A 14,001-nucleotide genomic window follows, 5' to 3' on the forward strand; every position below is an offset into this window, starting at 1 on the left:
ACATGAGCTGCGAGCTGTACCAGTTACGAGCTAGAGACGCGATCGCGTTGCTCTCTGTACGAATGCCGATGCTGAGCGGTCAGCTAGGAGGCGCTCCATCCATGTCGGTACCGGTGGGCGTTGCACTCGCAGTCGCAAAAACGTACGGCAAGTATATTACTCGGAAGAGTTTATGACAGTCCAAGCCCCCCTGCGTGGGGAGCGTCTTTCTAGGCCATGACCCACCGGAAGGGCGCAGCGTCCCCCACCCCAGACATGTGACGTCACACTATCGGTATTGACGACTCGACTCATTGCTTATAATCATTTGCCATACACCGGTGGAAGCTGCCGAGACGAGTAGCTACATAGCGCGCTCGCCGTGTCACTAATGTACAGAGATACAACAGTTTCGACTGGAACCGGATTAAACGTATACACGGCGCTGATTAGTAATACATAGACCCATCAGAATACAGATAATATATACAACTGTCCGTATACATGCTGAAAGACTCTGCTCACAATCACAACCACACGGCAGCCACACACTCTTATCACGCACTACTCTCCGCCTGTAACACGCACACAGACAATATGTAAGCACCAGCATGGAACAACACCCAGTGCATCCTCTCCGCCACATGAGACAATCCACACTGTCATAACCAGACTGGGAGGTCCACTCAGAAAACGGAATATCCCACCCCCCCGACAACCACCATTGCTCAGCTAAGCCACCAACACCCACACATGTCCTACACAGGGGTGCACCCAACATCACAATACTGCCTCCTCTCACAGCACACAAACAATGGCAGGAATGAAAGACACAGGTCTGCCACAAGCATGGAATCGGAGCGCCGCCTGTCATGAGCCAAAGGTGCATCCTGACGTGGCAAATCAGATGATGCCGCAGGCATCCACTTACTATAATCACAATCAACAAACCGACCGGCCGCCCCCCCCCCCCCCCCCCATTACACCTTTCCATACAACAATGTGTACCTTAACCTAAACTATACTGTACCTTAACCTAAACTATACTGTACCTTAACCTAAACTATACTGTACCTTAACCTAAACTATACTGTACCTTAACCTAAACTATACTGTACCTTAACCTAAACTATACTGTACCTTAACCTAACCTATACGGTACCTCAACCTAACCTATATTGTGCCTCAACCTAACCTATGTTGCGCCTTAACCTAACCTATGTTGCGCCTTAACCTAACCTATGTTGCGCCTTAACCTAACCTATGTTGCGCCTTAACCTAACCTATGTTGCGCCTTAACCTAACCTATGTTGCGCCTTAACCTAACCTATGTTGCGCCTTAACCTAACCTATGTTGCGCCTTAACCTAACCTATGTTGCGCCTTAACCTAACCTATGTTGCGCCTTAACCTAACCTATGTTGCGCCTTAACCTAACCTATGTTGCGCCTTAACCTAACCTATGTTGCGCCTTAACCTAACCTATGTTGCGCCTTAACCTAACCTATGTTGCGCCTTAACCTAACCTATGTTGCGCCTTAACCTAACCTATGTTGCGCCTTAACCTAACCTATGTTGCGCCTTAACCTAACCTATGTTGCGCCTTAACCTAACCTATGTTGCGCCTTAACCTAACCTATGTTGCGCCTTAACCTAACCTATGTTGCGCCTTAACCTAACCTATGTTGCGCCTTAACCTAACCTATGTTGCGCCTTAACCTAACCTATGTTGCGCCTTAACCTAACCTATGTTGCGCCTTAACCTAACCTATGTTGCGCCTTAACCTAACCTATGTTGCGCCTTAACCCAACCTATGTTGCGCCTTAACCCAACCTATGTTGCGCCTTAACCCAACCTATGTTGCGCCTTAACCCAACCTATGTTGCGCCTTAACCCAACCTATGTTGCGCCTTAACCCAACCTATGTTGCGCCTTAACCCAACCTATGTTGGGCCTTAACCCAACCTATGTTGCGCCTTAACCCAACCTATGTTGCGCCTTAACCCAACCTATGTTGCGCCTTAACCCAACCTATGTTGCGCCTTAACCCAACCTATGTTGCGCCTTAACCCAACCTATGTTGCGCCTTAACCCAACCTATGTTGCGCCTTAACCCAACCTATGTTGGGCCTTAACCCAACCTATGTTGGGCCTTAACCCAACCTATGTTGGGCCTTAACCCAACACACGTTGGGCCTTAACCCAACACACGTTGGGCCTTAACCCAACACACGTTGGGCCTTAACCCAACACACGTTGGGCCTTAACCCAACACACGTTGGGCCTTAACCCAACACACGTTGGGCCTTAACCCAACACACGTTGGGCCTTAACCCAACACACGTTGGGCCTTAACCCAACACACGTTGGGCCTTAACCCAACACACGTTGGGCCTTAACCCAACACACGTTGGGCCTTAACCCAACACACGTTGGGCCTTAACCCAACACACGTTGGGCCTTAACCCAACACACGTTGGGCCTTAACCCAACACACGTTGGGCCTTAACCCAACACACGTTGGGCCTTAACCCAACACACGTTGGGCCTTAACCCAACACACGTTGGGCCTTAACCCAACACACGTTGGGCCTTAACCTGCTCTGTAATTGTCATACGACGCGTTAAATTAGTGTAGTGTTGCCTAACTGCAACCCCCGCAATATAGTTTGCTACTCGCTCTGCCCGGTCCCCAGTGTATCGCTTCATGTTAAACACCTTGCAGCTATACACTGTAATGTGGATGGCAGCAGGACGTACATGCTCAATGCCCTTTGCAGTTGTTCATTGGCATTTGCAGTTGTTCATTGGCATTCGCATGGCGAAGCACTTAGCCTACGCTGTGGTACGGCCTGTGTCAACTGTCCGCTGATGTTGTACGTCCAAATCACACACTGTACTGCACATTGGTCCTCATGTACTGAATGATACATCGTGGTACATGTGACCGTACAACGACTGCGCCAACAACGGCGAACCATGCGGTCCAAATGTTGTGCACTCAGCTACGTGTCGTCTCCCTATAAGAGCTGGATTGCAGTGTGGTATGCCCTGGATGGCGATCAGCATGAGCCGTCTGTTGATGTAGTGGCGCGTGTTGTCAGACGTAGTCGTCTCTTCTCACACACCGTGATAGCATGGTGCACTGCGTTCCACATCTGCGACATGCGACAGAGGCCGGTTGACAGTCGTTCGCGCAATGGACATCGCATACGTACGGGGGCCACCTTCCACGTGTTCGCGAAGCGTGCACATGTTGTTGCGTGTATGTGGGCAGACATAGTGTGTCGTGACACCTGACACAGGCATGCAACAATCGTTGAATTTGCAAATGGCGATGGACGCCTACGTTTGCTGGTGACGTTACGCAAATGAACAACTGGTAAACCGTTGTGGTGCGGTTGTTCTCGCTAGAGGTGAATCAGTGATGGCGACGATCGGTTGAGCTACCAACCGGTTGTTCCAGCGATACCCACCATGCCCACGAACGTGAATGGCATCTGGGTGTGAAGCGATACGCGGCGGTGGCTGGGTGGGACCGTCCCCGGCCGGTGAGGGGGGGCCTCCCGGCGTGCTGGCCGCGCGGTGCGTGGGCGCACGCGCTACAGCCGGCTGGTGGGGGCGGCCAGTGGCAGGCGCGCCGGCCGACGGAGGCGGCAGGCGGCGCAGCTGCGCGCCGGCGCACCCTGCACGCGGCGCCGTGCGGCCAAAGTAGGTCCTCGCGGGCCCGGTGCGAAGCGCGGTGAACATCTGCAGTGTGCTGGTCCGATTGAGGACTGTGTGCGCTGAGGATGCGCCGCCGCCCGGCGCTCGGCGCCGCGACGCCGTCTGCTGCTCGGTCGCCTCTGCGGTTCTCGCAGGTGGTTTGTATCGCAGCTGTGCGGACGTGTTGGCGCGTGCGCTGTGCTGGGAGAGTTCGCTTCGGCACCCAAGTGGGGCTTTTGTCCTTCTGTGGCGCTGGCGTTGGAGCTGCCGGTCACCGTAGGTGGCGCGTGTTGTCTCCCGCCGGCAATGCCACGACAGCACGCTCCCGGGCCTCTGTCGGCAGCGGCAAGCTCAGTTGGGAGCACGGGTGGTCGCACCTAAAGCGTCTACTCGCCAAACCCCGGGCGATTGCGCCTCTCTCGAACCCGACCAAGTACTTAGGACGGCGCTGCGCGCCGCCGGGACCTGTGAGGGTTTCGAGGTGTATGGTGCAGGGGAGCTCAGCCTCCTCCTGTTTGCAGAATAATTGAGCGGACGCTTGCGTGTTCGCGCGGGCCCCCGGGACACACTCCCGGGCGGCCGGCTGCTCAGCTCTAGTTGACGCAGCTCCCTGGTTGATCCTGCCAGTAGTCATATGCTTGTCTCAAAGATTAAGCCATGCATGTCTCAGTACAAGCCGCATTAAGGTGAAACCGCGAATGGCTCATTAAATCAGTTATGGTTCCTTAGATCGTACCCACGTTACTTGGATAACTGTGGTAATTCTAGAGCTAATACATGCAAACAGAGTCCCGACGCACGGGAAAGCGGTCTGCGTGGCGCCACCTGGGGAAGGTGTGTTGCCTTCCGAAACTGGGTTAAAACCGCCAGGAGACCCTCTGATTCCCGGAAACCTTCAGACTGTCTGAAGTGCTCTGTGGCTCAGAGGAACCTGAGTGGGGCGGGGACCGTAATGTCCTATCCCGTGGCCTTGACGTGGCCCCGGCGCTCAGTAGCCCCCTAGATGGGGTGAAGCTAACACGGGAAGGGCCGTCCATGCATGACGTTAAAAGGCTAGCCCTTAACTGGGTGCAATCCTCACCGATCCGCACTGGCCCACCGTGAATTATCAAAAGCGGTGGGTGAGACATGGTCGGCCATGATCCCCCAGTACGTGTGGAGGCCCTCCGGGGAACGTAACTCGGGTTTGAGTGCCGCACCGTCTCGATGATGTCAAACTCCACAACATAAGACCCGGGCCATTCCATCATTCTTTCAACATCATCATCTTCTCATAACATCTCCGGGCTGTGGAAAGGTGAGGGTTGTCGTTGTGTCAAGGAAGGACGTTAAACTCCCGTCAAGGTAGGACGTTAAACGCCCCCAACCCAAAGCGAAAGCAAAGGGTGCGTGGCGCAGGGGGAGCTGCGCAAAGAGGACACCACACCAGCTGTGTCCTCACGCCGGTGGCTGGTTTGCCGTCGTGGGATCCTGCCCCAAGTCGGCAAGTGTGCTTCGCCGCGCCTCTGGTCTTCCGAGGCGTGTTCCGCCAAGCCCAGGAGGTGGTAACACAACCTGGGTGAGGTTAGATGGGTCCAGACCCCCGAACGACTGGGTGACCGGCCCGCCACCTGAGTAGGAGTGGGTCCTTGGCCGTCAGGTGGAAACTCGGGCCAGTAGGGGGCGAAGGGCGGGAGGTGCATCCGCCTCCCCGGAGTGCGGGGCATACTTGCCGGTGCGAGATAGGTGAAATCGGAGGTGGCTAGTTTGTCGAAGAGGACCAGTGCGCTGGAAACGGCGCGCTGAACCTGGCAGCTCTGAGGAGTCCTTGGTCTAGGGGCGAGGCCGGTGGACGAGCTGCACTTAGTCCCCCCCCATGCCAGAGGAGCCGGTCCGGGGTAAGAGACGTGGCTCCCAATTTTTTCGCTTGTCAAACTGGAATGATGGCTACAGAAGAGACAAGCGAATCGAGTGCGCCCTCGCGGGCTTCTATGCTAGCTGATTTCTCGCCACAAGATGGCCTGAATCAAGCGACGGAGGAAACCACGACAGAACGATTTATGAGGCTAAGCCAATTTATAGACCAAAATGTAAAGAATGGCAAAATTAGTCAAGCAGCCGTTCAAACAATCAAAAATGAACTGGCGGCATGGTCAATTGCAAGTGCCAAATTAGAGGGCAGGATAGAGGAGCTAGAGAAGGAAAATGATAGACTTAGGAAGCAGCCAACAAAGTCATGGGCTGCTGTTGCAGCGCAAGCGGCAACAAAGACACAATCTACCAAGGATACGATTGCGAGAGTGTCGAAACGACCTGACACAGCGGTCTTTCTGCGACCACTCCCAGGACAGGACATTAAGAAAGTTCAGGAGGTCTTTGCAACTACAATAAATCCAGCTAAAGACAAAATAAAGATTAATAGAGTTAAGGCAACTAAAAATGTGGTTATCGTAGATGTTGCCACAGAGGAGGATAAAGACAAGATTCTGGCAAATCAGAAACTCTGTAAGTCAGTCCGATGCGAGCCCCCACGAAAGAGGAACCCACTGGTCATCTTATACGATGTTCCAGTCTCACTGACCAACGAAGACATTTGTGACACCTTATATCAACAAAACCTAGATGACATGAACATTGAGACTTTCATGAAGGATTTTAAATTAAGATTTAGGACAGGACCGAGGGATCGAGATGTGGTCCACCATGTGGCAGAGGTTTCAGGGGCTCTCTGGAAAAGATTGACAACTATGGGCAAGGTATACATCGGCTTTCATGCAATAAATGTAAAGGACTTCCTGGTGGTACCTCGTTGCCACAACTGCGCAGATATTGACCATATACACAAATACTGCACTAGGAAACCGGCTTGCTCCAGGTGTGGTTCTGAAGATCACTTAAGAAAGAACTGTAGTAGAACAAATGTTTGCGTCCCATGTACACGTAGAGGGAAAAAGTCCTGCGGGGCATCTGGCAGAAACTGTCCTACCTATAAAATGTTAGAACAGCGCTTAATAGCCAGAACCGATTATGGCTGACGCTGTAAGTAGAAACAGGACACCTAGGAAAAGAAAATCACCGAGCAAACAAAGAAGAGATGCCGAAAGAGCACGAAAATTCAAACAATTCATAAATCAAACACAGAACATCAAAGAAATAACTATGAGAAGTGTAAGTACACAAACAGAACTAGCAGATGAAGCAGACAAACAAAAAACTCCCACAAAAGACACAACCAGACAGCTTGACCCTTGTAATTCTGATCCTCCACATGTCACTTCCACACTCAACCCTGAAGCGGCAAACTTTATTGCCCGATCAGTAACAACGAGGCAACCCCCCACAACAACACTAAGCACCCGCACGCCACCTGAGGACTCAAGACTCCAAGACACAAACACCGCCACCCCTACACAAGACATCACCCCTACAGAAATTCTACAGGATAGCTCTGTTACAAGTACCACACAAATGGAGACAACAACATCAAGACTCACAGGAGTAGACCCTAGGAGAATTTACCCGAACTTAGAATTCGCTATGCAGCTTTCCCGCCTGGAGCAGCCGGCCATCCTCACTACAGCACTTCGGCACGTCGTGCGCGTAGGGCATAAATACGGAAGAAGGGTCACTTTCTCCACAATGGAGGCTGTAGACAGAATACAGCTAAGGTCAATGAACCTCCCCACTGATTTCGGAGCCCTGCGTGACTTACTTATAAAAGTGTTTGCAAGGAGAGGGGAAAAATTCGTGCTAGACGAAATATATGCACAGTCTGTCCTGGCCAATGGCCGGATTGCATCAAACTGGAACAAACCTTGGCCCGAATGTAATTTTCATACATACTTCCCATAATGCAACCAAAAGTCGTAATTGGTCAAATTAACACCCACAATAGCCGCCTTGTCATGCAGGAGCTGCGGAGAATAGTGGAGGAGCTGAGACTGGATGTAATCTGTCTACAGGAGCCATACTCTCGAGCTGGGCAAATCCCCTTCATGTCAGCCTCCTGGCAAGTCATTTCCAACGGGGAAGAACCCCAAGCAATAGTAATCATCACAAACAAAGGACTAAGAGCAACAACAATAACACAGTTGTCAAACAGCCACTGTAACGTGGTGGAATTACAAACGCCTCTCGGCCTGGTCTTCATAGTAAACATGTACTTCCAGTACGGAGGGAATTTTGAGGATCACCTAGATCATCTTGCGGAAACTACCACGTTATTACAAGGCAAAAGAGTCATTATCACGGCAGATATAAATGCGAAATCCCCCCTATGGTTCAGCGGCACCAGAGACGCAAATGGCGGAAAGGCTGAGGAGTTTATCATGGCCCAGCAGCTTGTCGTGGCCAACAAACCAGGAAATCCCCCCACCTATACAGGTGGAGGCGGTTTAGGGACCAACATCGACGTCACCCTGGCCACATCCAACATCAGTAGTAACATACATAATTGGAGAGTTAAGGACCAAGTCACCACAAGTGACCACAATTTAATTGTTTTTCAACTCAGTCAAGAAGAGTGCCGCTGGGACCTGGGGTGGGAAGTACAATATAACTATAATAAAACCAACTGGGAACGTCTGGCTCGAGAGTGTAGTATTCCTCCATTGCCCGAGGGTGACCTGGACGTGGATAGGTACGCCGAGGAACTGGTGGGATCAGTGGTTAGGGCGGTAAAAGCTGCTGTTCCAACTAGGAGAAGGGCCGTAGCGGCCTCTCCATCGCCATGGACTGCTGACCTCGAACGTCTGCGCCAGTCTGTCCGACGGGCGAGGAGGTATTACCAGCGATGTGCCATCTGGCCCGAAAAACAATATTGGTTGCAGCAATATAGAGAAACAAAGGAAGCATTCCAGAAGGAATTAAAACAGGTTAGAATGAGTAGCTGGGAGGATTATGTACTCAGACAACTCGAAACTGACCCGTGGGGAATTCCCTACAAGTTGGTCAGAGAGAAGATAAGGTCCCCGGCAGTCCTCTCCACTCTCAGAGAGGCTGGAAGAACTACAGAGTCCTGGCGGGAGACCGCTGAGGTCCTCCTGAGGACTCTGCTTCCAGATGATGAGGAAGACGGGGAAACAGAGACCCAGCAGCAAATCCGTAGGGCAGACCAGCAGGAGTACACCAACAACACCCGGGTGTACCCTTTTTCTGAAGAAGAAATTGCTGTGAAAATAAAATCGTTAAAAAAAGGGGAAAGCACCAGGACCAGATGGTATAGTAGCGGAGGTGATACAGTTCCTCGCCCCGCAGCTAATAGCACCTCTTACAGGGTTATACAATGAATGTCTCAGGGTAGGTAAATTCCCTAAGATATGGAAAAGGGCGAATATGGTTATCATTAAGAAGGGCAAGGACAAAGATCCTATGGAGCCAAAGTCCTATAGACCAATATGTCTCCTAGACATCATGGGGAAACTGTTAGAGAAGCTGTTGGCTGACAGACTGACTGCACACAGAACTTTGTGTGGGATGAGCGATAGGCAATTCGGCTTTCGGCCGGGGCGATCGGCGTCTGACGCAATCGCCCTGGCGGCTGAGGTCTGTGGCTCTGCCCCACACAAATACGTGGTTGGCATCATGGTGGACATCAGTGGCGCCTTTGACAACCTGTGGTGGCCCTCGCTCTTCTCCCGCTTGCGTGAGAAGGAGTGCCCAGGGCCCCTCTATGGCTGTCTCAGGAGCTATTGCATGGACAGGGAGGTCTGGTTATCATCGCCTAGCGACAAAATAAGCAAGACCATTACGAAGGGGTGTCCCCAGGGCTCCGTACTGGGGCCACTCTTTTGGGACGTAAATGTAGAGCCATTGTTAGAAAACCTACAACTCTGCGAGGACGTGCTAGACGTGATAGCCTACGCGGACGACCTCCTCCTGTTGGTCGGCGGCCGTAGCCGAGAAGAACTTGAACCAAAAGTAGAAAGGGCAATAAACATACTTGCTGAATGGTGTCAACAAGCCAAAATGAAGGTTGCACCAAATAAGTCAACATACCTTCTTTTAAAAGGCAGCCTAGTTAGGAATCCCACAGTAAGGATTGATGGAATTCCAGTTCTTCGGCGTCGCGAAGCGCGATACCTTGGAGTAATAATTGATGAAAAATGGAATTACACATCTCATATCGAAACCATTACACTACGCGCAATAGAAACCTTAAACAACCTCATCAACATTGGTCATAAAAGATTTCACCTGCCACCTGCTCTTATCAAATTATATCACAATAGCATCCTTTCATCAATAGTAGGTTATGCGTGTGGGGTCTGGGCCCACAGACTCACGAGGGTGATGCCGGCCATGGCCGTGAGAAGAGTGCAAAGAAACATGATAATGCGGTCCGTAGGTGCCTACAGAACGACACCTGGGGGGGCTCTATTGGTGTTAATGGGATTATGCCCGTTAGATATAAAAATAAGGGAACAGGCCGCATGGTACTGGGTGACTAAGGGTAAAACAGATAAGACAAGGGAAATATTAGGGGTCCAGGTAGGAAATAAACCTGCCATAAAGATAAGAGGGGAAGAGTTATGGCAAATATCTTGGGAGAACGAAGAAGCTGGCAGGAGGGTCTTTCAGTTGCTGCCAAACATCAGGGAACGACTTGGGATGACCTACTTCGAGCCAAGCAGGGGACTATTGCACTTTCTCACGGGACATGGACCATATCCGACATACTTATGTCGGTTTGGAAAAAGAGCTACACCAGCGTGTGACTGTGGTGCTCAGGACGGAACACCGGAACATATCATATACAACTGCCCGTTATATGATGATGTGGCGCATGACCTGCGATCGCAATTACCAGATCACGACACTTATGCCCTGATACGACGTGCCGATACCTTTAGTATCCTTAATAAATTGGCAAACGAGGTATCACATAAGGTTTTGCGAGAATTCCTAAGAAATCAAGAAAGATGATATCAACCCGGATTAGACCAAGATGTACTCGCCATACCGCCGGGTGCGGAGCAGGCCAGTCTCCATTGACTGGAATCCGCCGCACTACTGGACCAGGACAGCGAGTGCATCACCCACCAGGCTACGACAATTGCACTCAACTTAGACTTAGAACCATCATTATTAGTAGTAGTAAATTTAGAACACTAACAACACTAACAAATAGGGACTGCAGCGAAAAAAACAGACTTGGCCAGCCCAGTGCCAGGGGCACGCTCACATGGGTTTAGCTCAGTGAGCAGGCCTCACAATAGTAGGTTTGTAATACCAACTGGCACACCTGTAATCGCTGCAGAATATAACAGAATAGTAGGATAGTCTAGCAGATTAACCTTGTCCATAAGTTAGCCAGTTGAAATACTAAAAAGTAGAACTTGCTGTATTTAGAAGTAGTATAATACATAGACCCACTAATTATTAAGGTGGTGGGTTATCTTTTGTATTATTATAAAGTTGTAATGTATTGTGTTAATAAAGTTTTTTTTTTAAAAAAAAAAAAAAAAAAAAAAAAAAAAAAAAAAAACAGAGTCCCGACCAGAGATGGAAGGGACGCTTTTATTAGATCAAAACCAATCGGTCGGCTCGTCCGGTCCGTTTGCCTTGGTGACTCTGAATAACTTTGGGCTGATCGCACGGTCCTCGTACCGGCGACGCATCTTTCAAATGTCTGCCTTATCAACTGTCGATGGTAGGTTCTGCGCCTACCATGGTTGTAACGGGTAACGGGGAATCAGGGTTCGATTCCGGAGAGGGAGCCTGAGAAACGGCTACCACATCCAAGGAAGGCAGCAGGCGCGCAAATTACCCACTCCCGGCACGGGGAGGTAGTGACGAAAAATAACGATACGGGACTCATCCGAGGCCCCGTAATCGGAATGAGTACACTTTAAATCCTTTAACGAGTATCTATTGGAGGGCAAGTCTGGTGCCAGCAGCCGCGGTAATTCCAGCTCCAATAGCGTATATTAAAGTTGTTGCGGTTAAAAAGCTCGTAGTTGGATTTGTGTCCCACGCTGTTGGTTCACCGCCCGTCGGTGTTTAACTGGCATGTATCGTGGGACGTCCTGCCGGTGGGGCGAGCTGAAGGCGTGCGACGCGCCTCGTGCGTGCTCGTGCGTCCCGAGGCGGACCCCGTTGCAATCCTACCAGGGTGCTCTTGAGTGAGTGTCTCGGTGGGCCGGCACGTTTACTTTGAACAAATTAGAGTGCTTAAAGCAGGCAAGCCCGCCTGAATACTGTGTGCATGGAATAATGGAATAGGACCTCGGTTCTATTTTGTTGGTTTTCGGAACCCGAGGTAATGATTAATAGGGACAGGCGGGGGCATTCGTATTGCGACGTTAGAGGTGAAATTCTTGGATCGTCGCAAGACGAACAGAAGCGAAACATTAATCAAGAACGAAAGTTAGAGGTTCGAAGGCGATCAGATACCGCCCTAGTTCTAACCATAAACGATGCCAGCCAGCGATCCGCCGCAGTTCCTCCGATGACTCGGCGGGCAGCCTCCGGGAAACCAAAGCTTTTGGGTTCCGGGGGAAGTATGGTTGCAAAGCTGAAACTTAAAGGAATTGACGGAAGGGCACCACCAGGAGTGGAGCCTGCGGACTTAATTTGACTCAACACGGGAAACCTCACCAGGCCCGGACACCGGAAGGATTGACAGATTGATAGCTCTTTCTTGATTCGGTGGGTGGTGGTGCATGGCCGTTCTTAGTTGTGGAGCGATTTGTCTGGTTAATTCCGATAACGAACGAGACTCTAGCCTGCTAACTAGTCGCGTGACATCCTTCGTGCTGTCAGCGATTACTTTTCTTCTTAGAGGGACAGGCGGCTTCTAGCCGCACGAGATTGAGCAATAACAGGTCTGTGATGCCCTTAGATGTTCTGGCCGCACGCGCGCTACACTGAAGGAATCAGCGTGTCTTCCTAGGCCGAAAGGTCGGGGTAACCCGCTGAACCTCCTTCGTGCTAGGATTGGGGCTTGCAATTGTTCCCCATGAACGAGGAATTCCCAGTAAGCGCGAGTCATAAGCTCGCGTTGATTACGTCCCTGCCCTTTGTACACACCGCCCGTCGCTACTACCGATTGAATGATTTAGTGAGGTCTTCGACTGGTACGCGGCATTGACTCTGTCGTTGCCGATGCTACCGGAAAGATGACCAAACTTGATCATTTAGAGGAAGTAAAAGTCGTAACAAGGTTTCCGTAGGTGAACCTGCGGAGGATCATTACACGACTAGACTGCATGTCTTTCGATGTGCGTGTCGTGTCGCTGCAACACGCTACCTGTACGGCTCGCAGTAGCCGTGCGCCGCGTGCGGAACCACGCGTGCTTCTCAAAACTAACGCCAATGTTGTGTGGTACGAGCGCTGAAGCGCTGGAGCGGCTGGCCTGCGGCACCTGGCGCCTGGCGCCGGTTTTGAATGACTTTCGCCCGACTGCCTGTCCGCTCCGGTGTGGAGCCGTACGACGCCCATCGGCCGTGAGGCCGTTGGACACAGAACGCTTGAACAGGGGCCGCCACACGCCTACGTCCCGCCTATGCAACTGTCTTGAAAGAGACAGTGGAAACTAAGAAAAGATCACCCAGGACGGTGGATCACTCGGCTCGTGGGTCGTTGAAGAACGCAGCAAATTGCGCGTCGACATGTGAACTGCAGGACACATGAACATCGACGTTTCGAACGCACATTGCGGTCCATGGATTCCGTTTCCCGGGCCACGTCTGGCTGAGGGTCGGCTACGTATACTGAAGCGCGCGGCGTTTGCCCCGCTTCGCAGACCTGGGAGCGTCGCGGCCGCCTGTGGGGCCGGCCGCGCCTCCTTAAACGTGCGATGCGCGCCCGTCGCCTGGCGGTTCGCATACCGGTACTTACTCGGTAGCGTGCACAGCCGGCTGGCGGTGTGGCGTGCGACACCTCGTACAACGACCTCAGAGCAGGCGAGACTACCCGCTGAATTTAAGCATATTACTAAGCGGAGGAAAAGAAACTAACAAGGATTCCCCCAGTAGCGGCGAGCGAACAGGAAGAGTCCAGCACCGAACCCGCAGGCTGCCGCCTGTCGTGGCATGTGGTGTTTGGGAGGGTCCACTACCCCGACGCCTCGCGCCGAGCCAAGTCCAACTGAATGAGGCCACGGCCCGTAGAGGGTGCCAGGCCCGTAGCGGCCGGTGCGAGCGTCGGCGGGACCTCTCCTTCGAGTCGGGTTGCTTGAGAGTGCAGCTCCAAGTGGGTGGTAAACTCCATCTGAGACTAAATATGACCACGAGACCGATAGCGAACAAGTACCGTGAGGGAAAGTGAAAAGAACTTTGAAGAGAGAGTTCAAAAGTACGTGAAACCGTTCTGGGGTAAACGTGAGAAGTCCGAAA

General features: G+C 51.7%; 1 non-coding gene across 1 annotated transcript; it reads left to right on the forward strand.

Annotated features, from left to right (window-relative positions):
- The first annotated feature begins 13,211 nt into the window (after positions 1-13,211).
- LOC126431876 (5.8S ribosomal RNA) lies at positions 13,212-13,367 on the forward strand. Its single transcript, XR_007577816.1, has one exon. It is a non-coding gene; the product is annotated as a 5.8S ribosomal RNA (ribosomal RNA).
- The last annotated feature ends 634 nt before the right edge of the window (positions 13,368-14,001 follow it).

The sequence above is a fragment of the Schistocerca serialis genome, unplaced genomic scaffold (assembly GCF_023864345.2).
Source record: "Schistocerca serialis cubense isolate TAMUIC-IGC-003099 unplaced genomic scaffold, iqSchSeri2.2 HiC_scaffold_1116, whole genome shotgun sequence".
Taxonomy (NCBI): Eukaryota; Metazoa; Arthropoda; class Insecta; order Orthoptera; family Acrididae; genus Schistocerca; species Schistocerca serialis.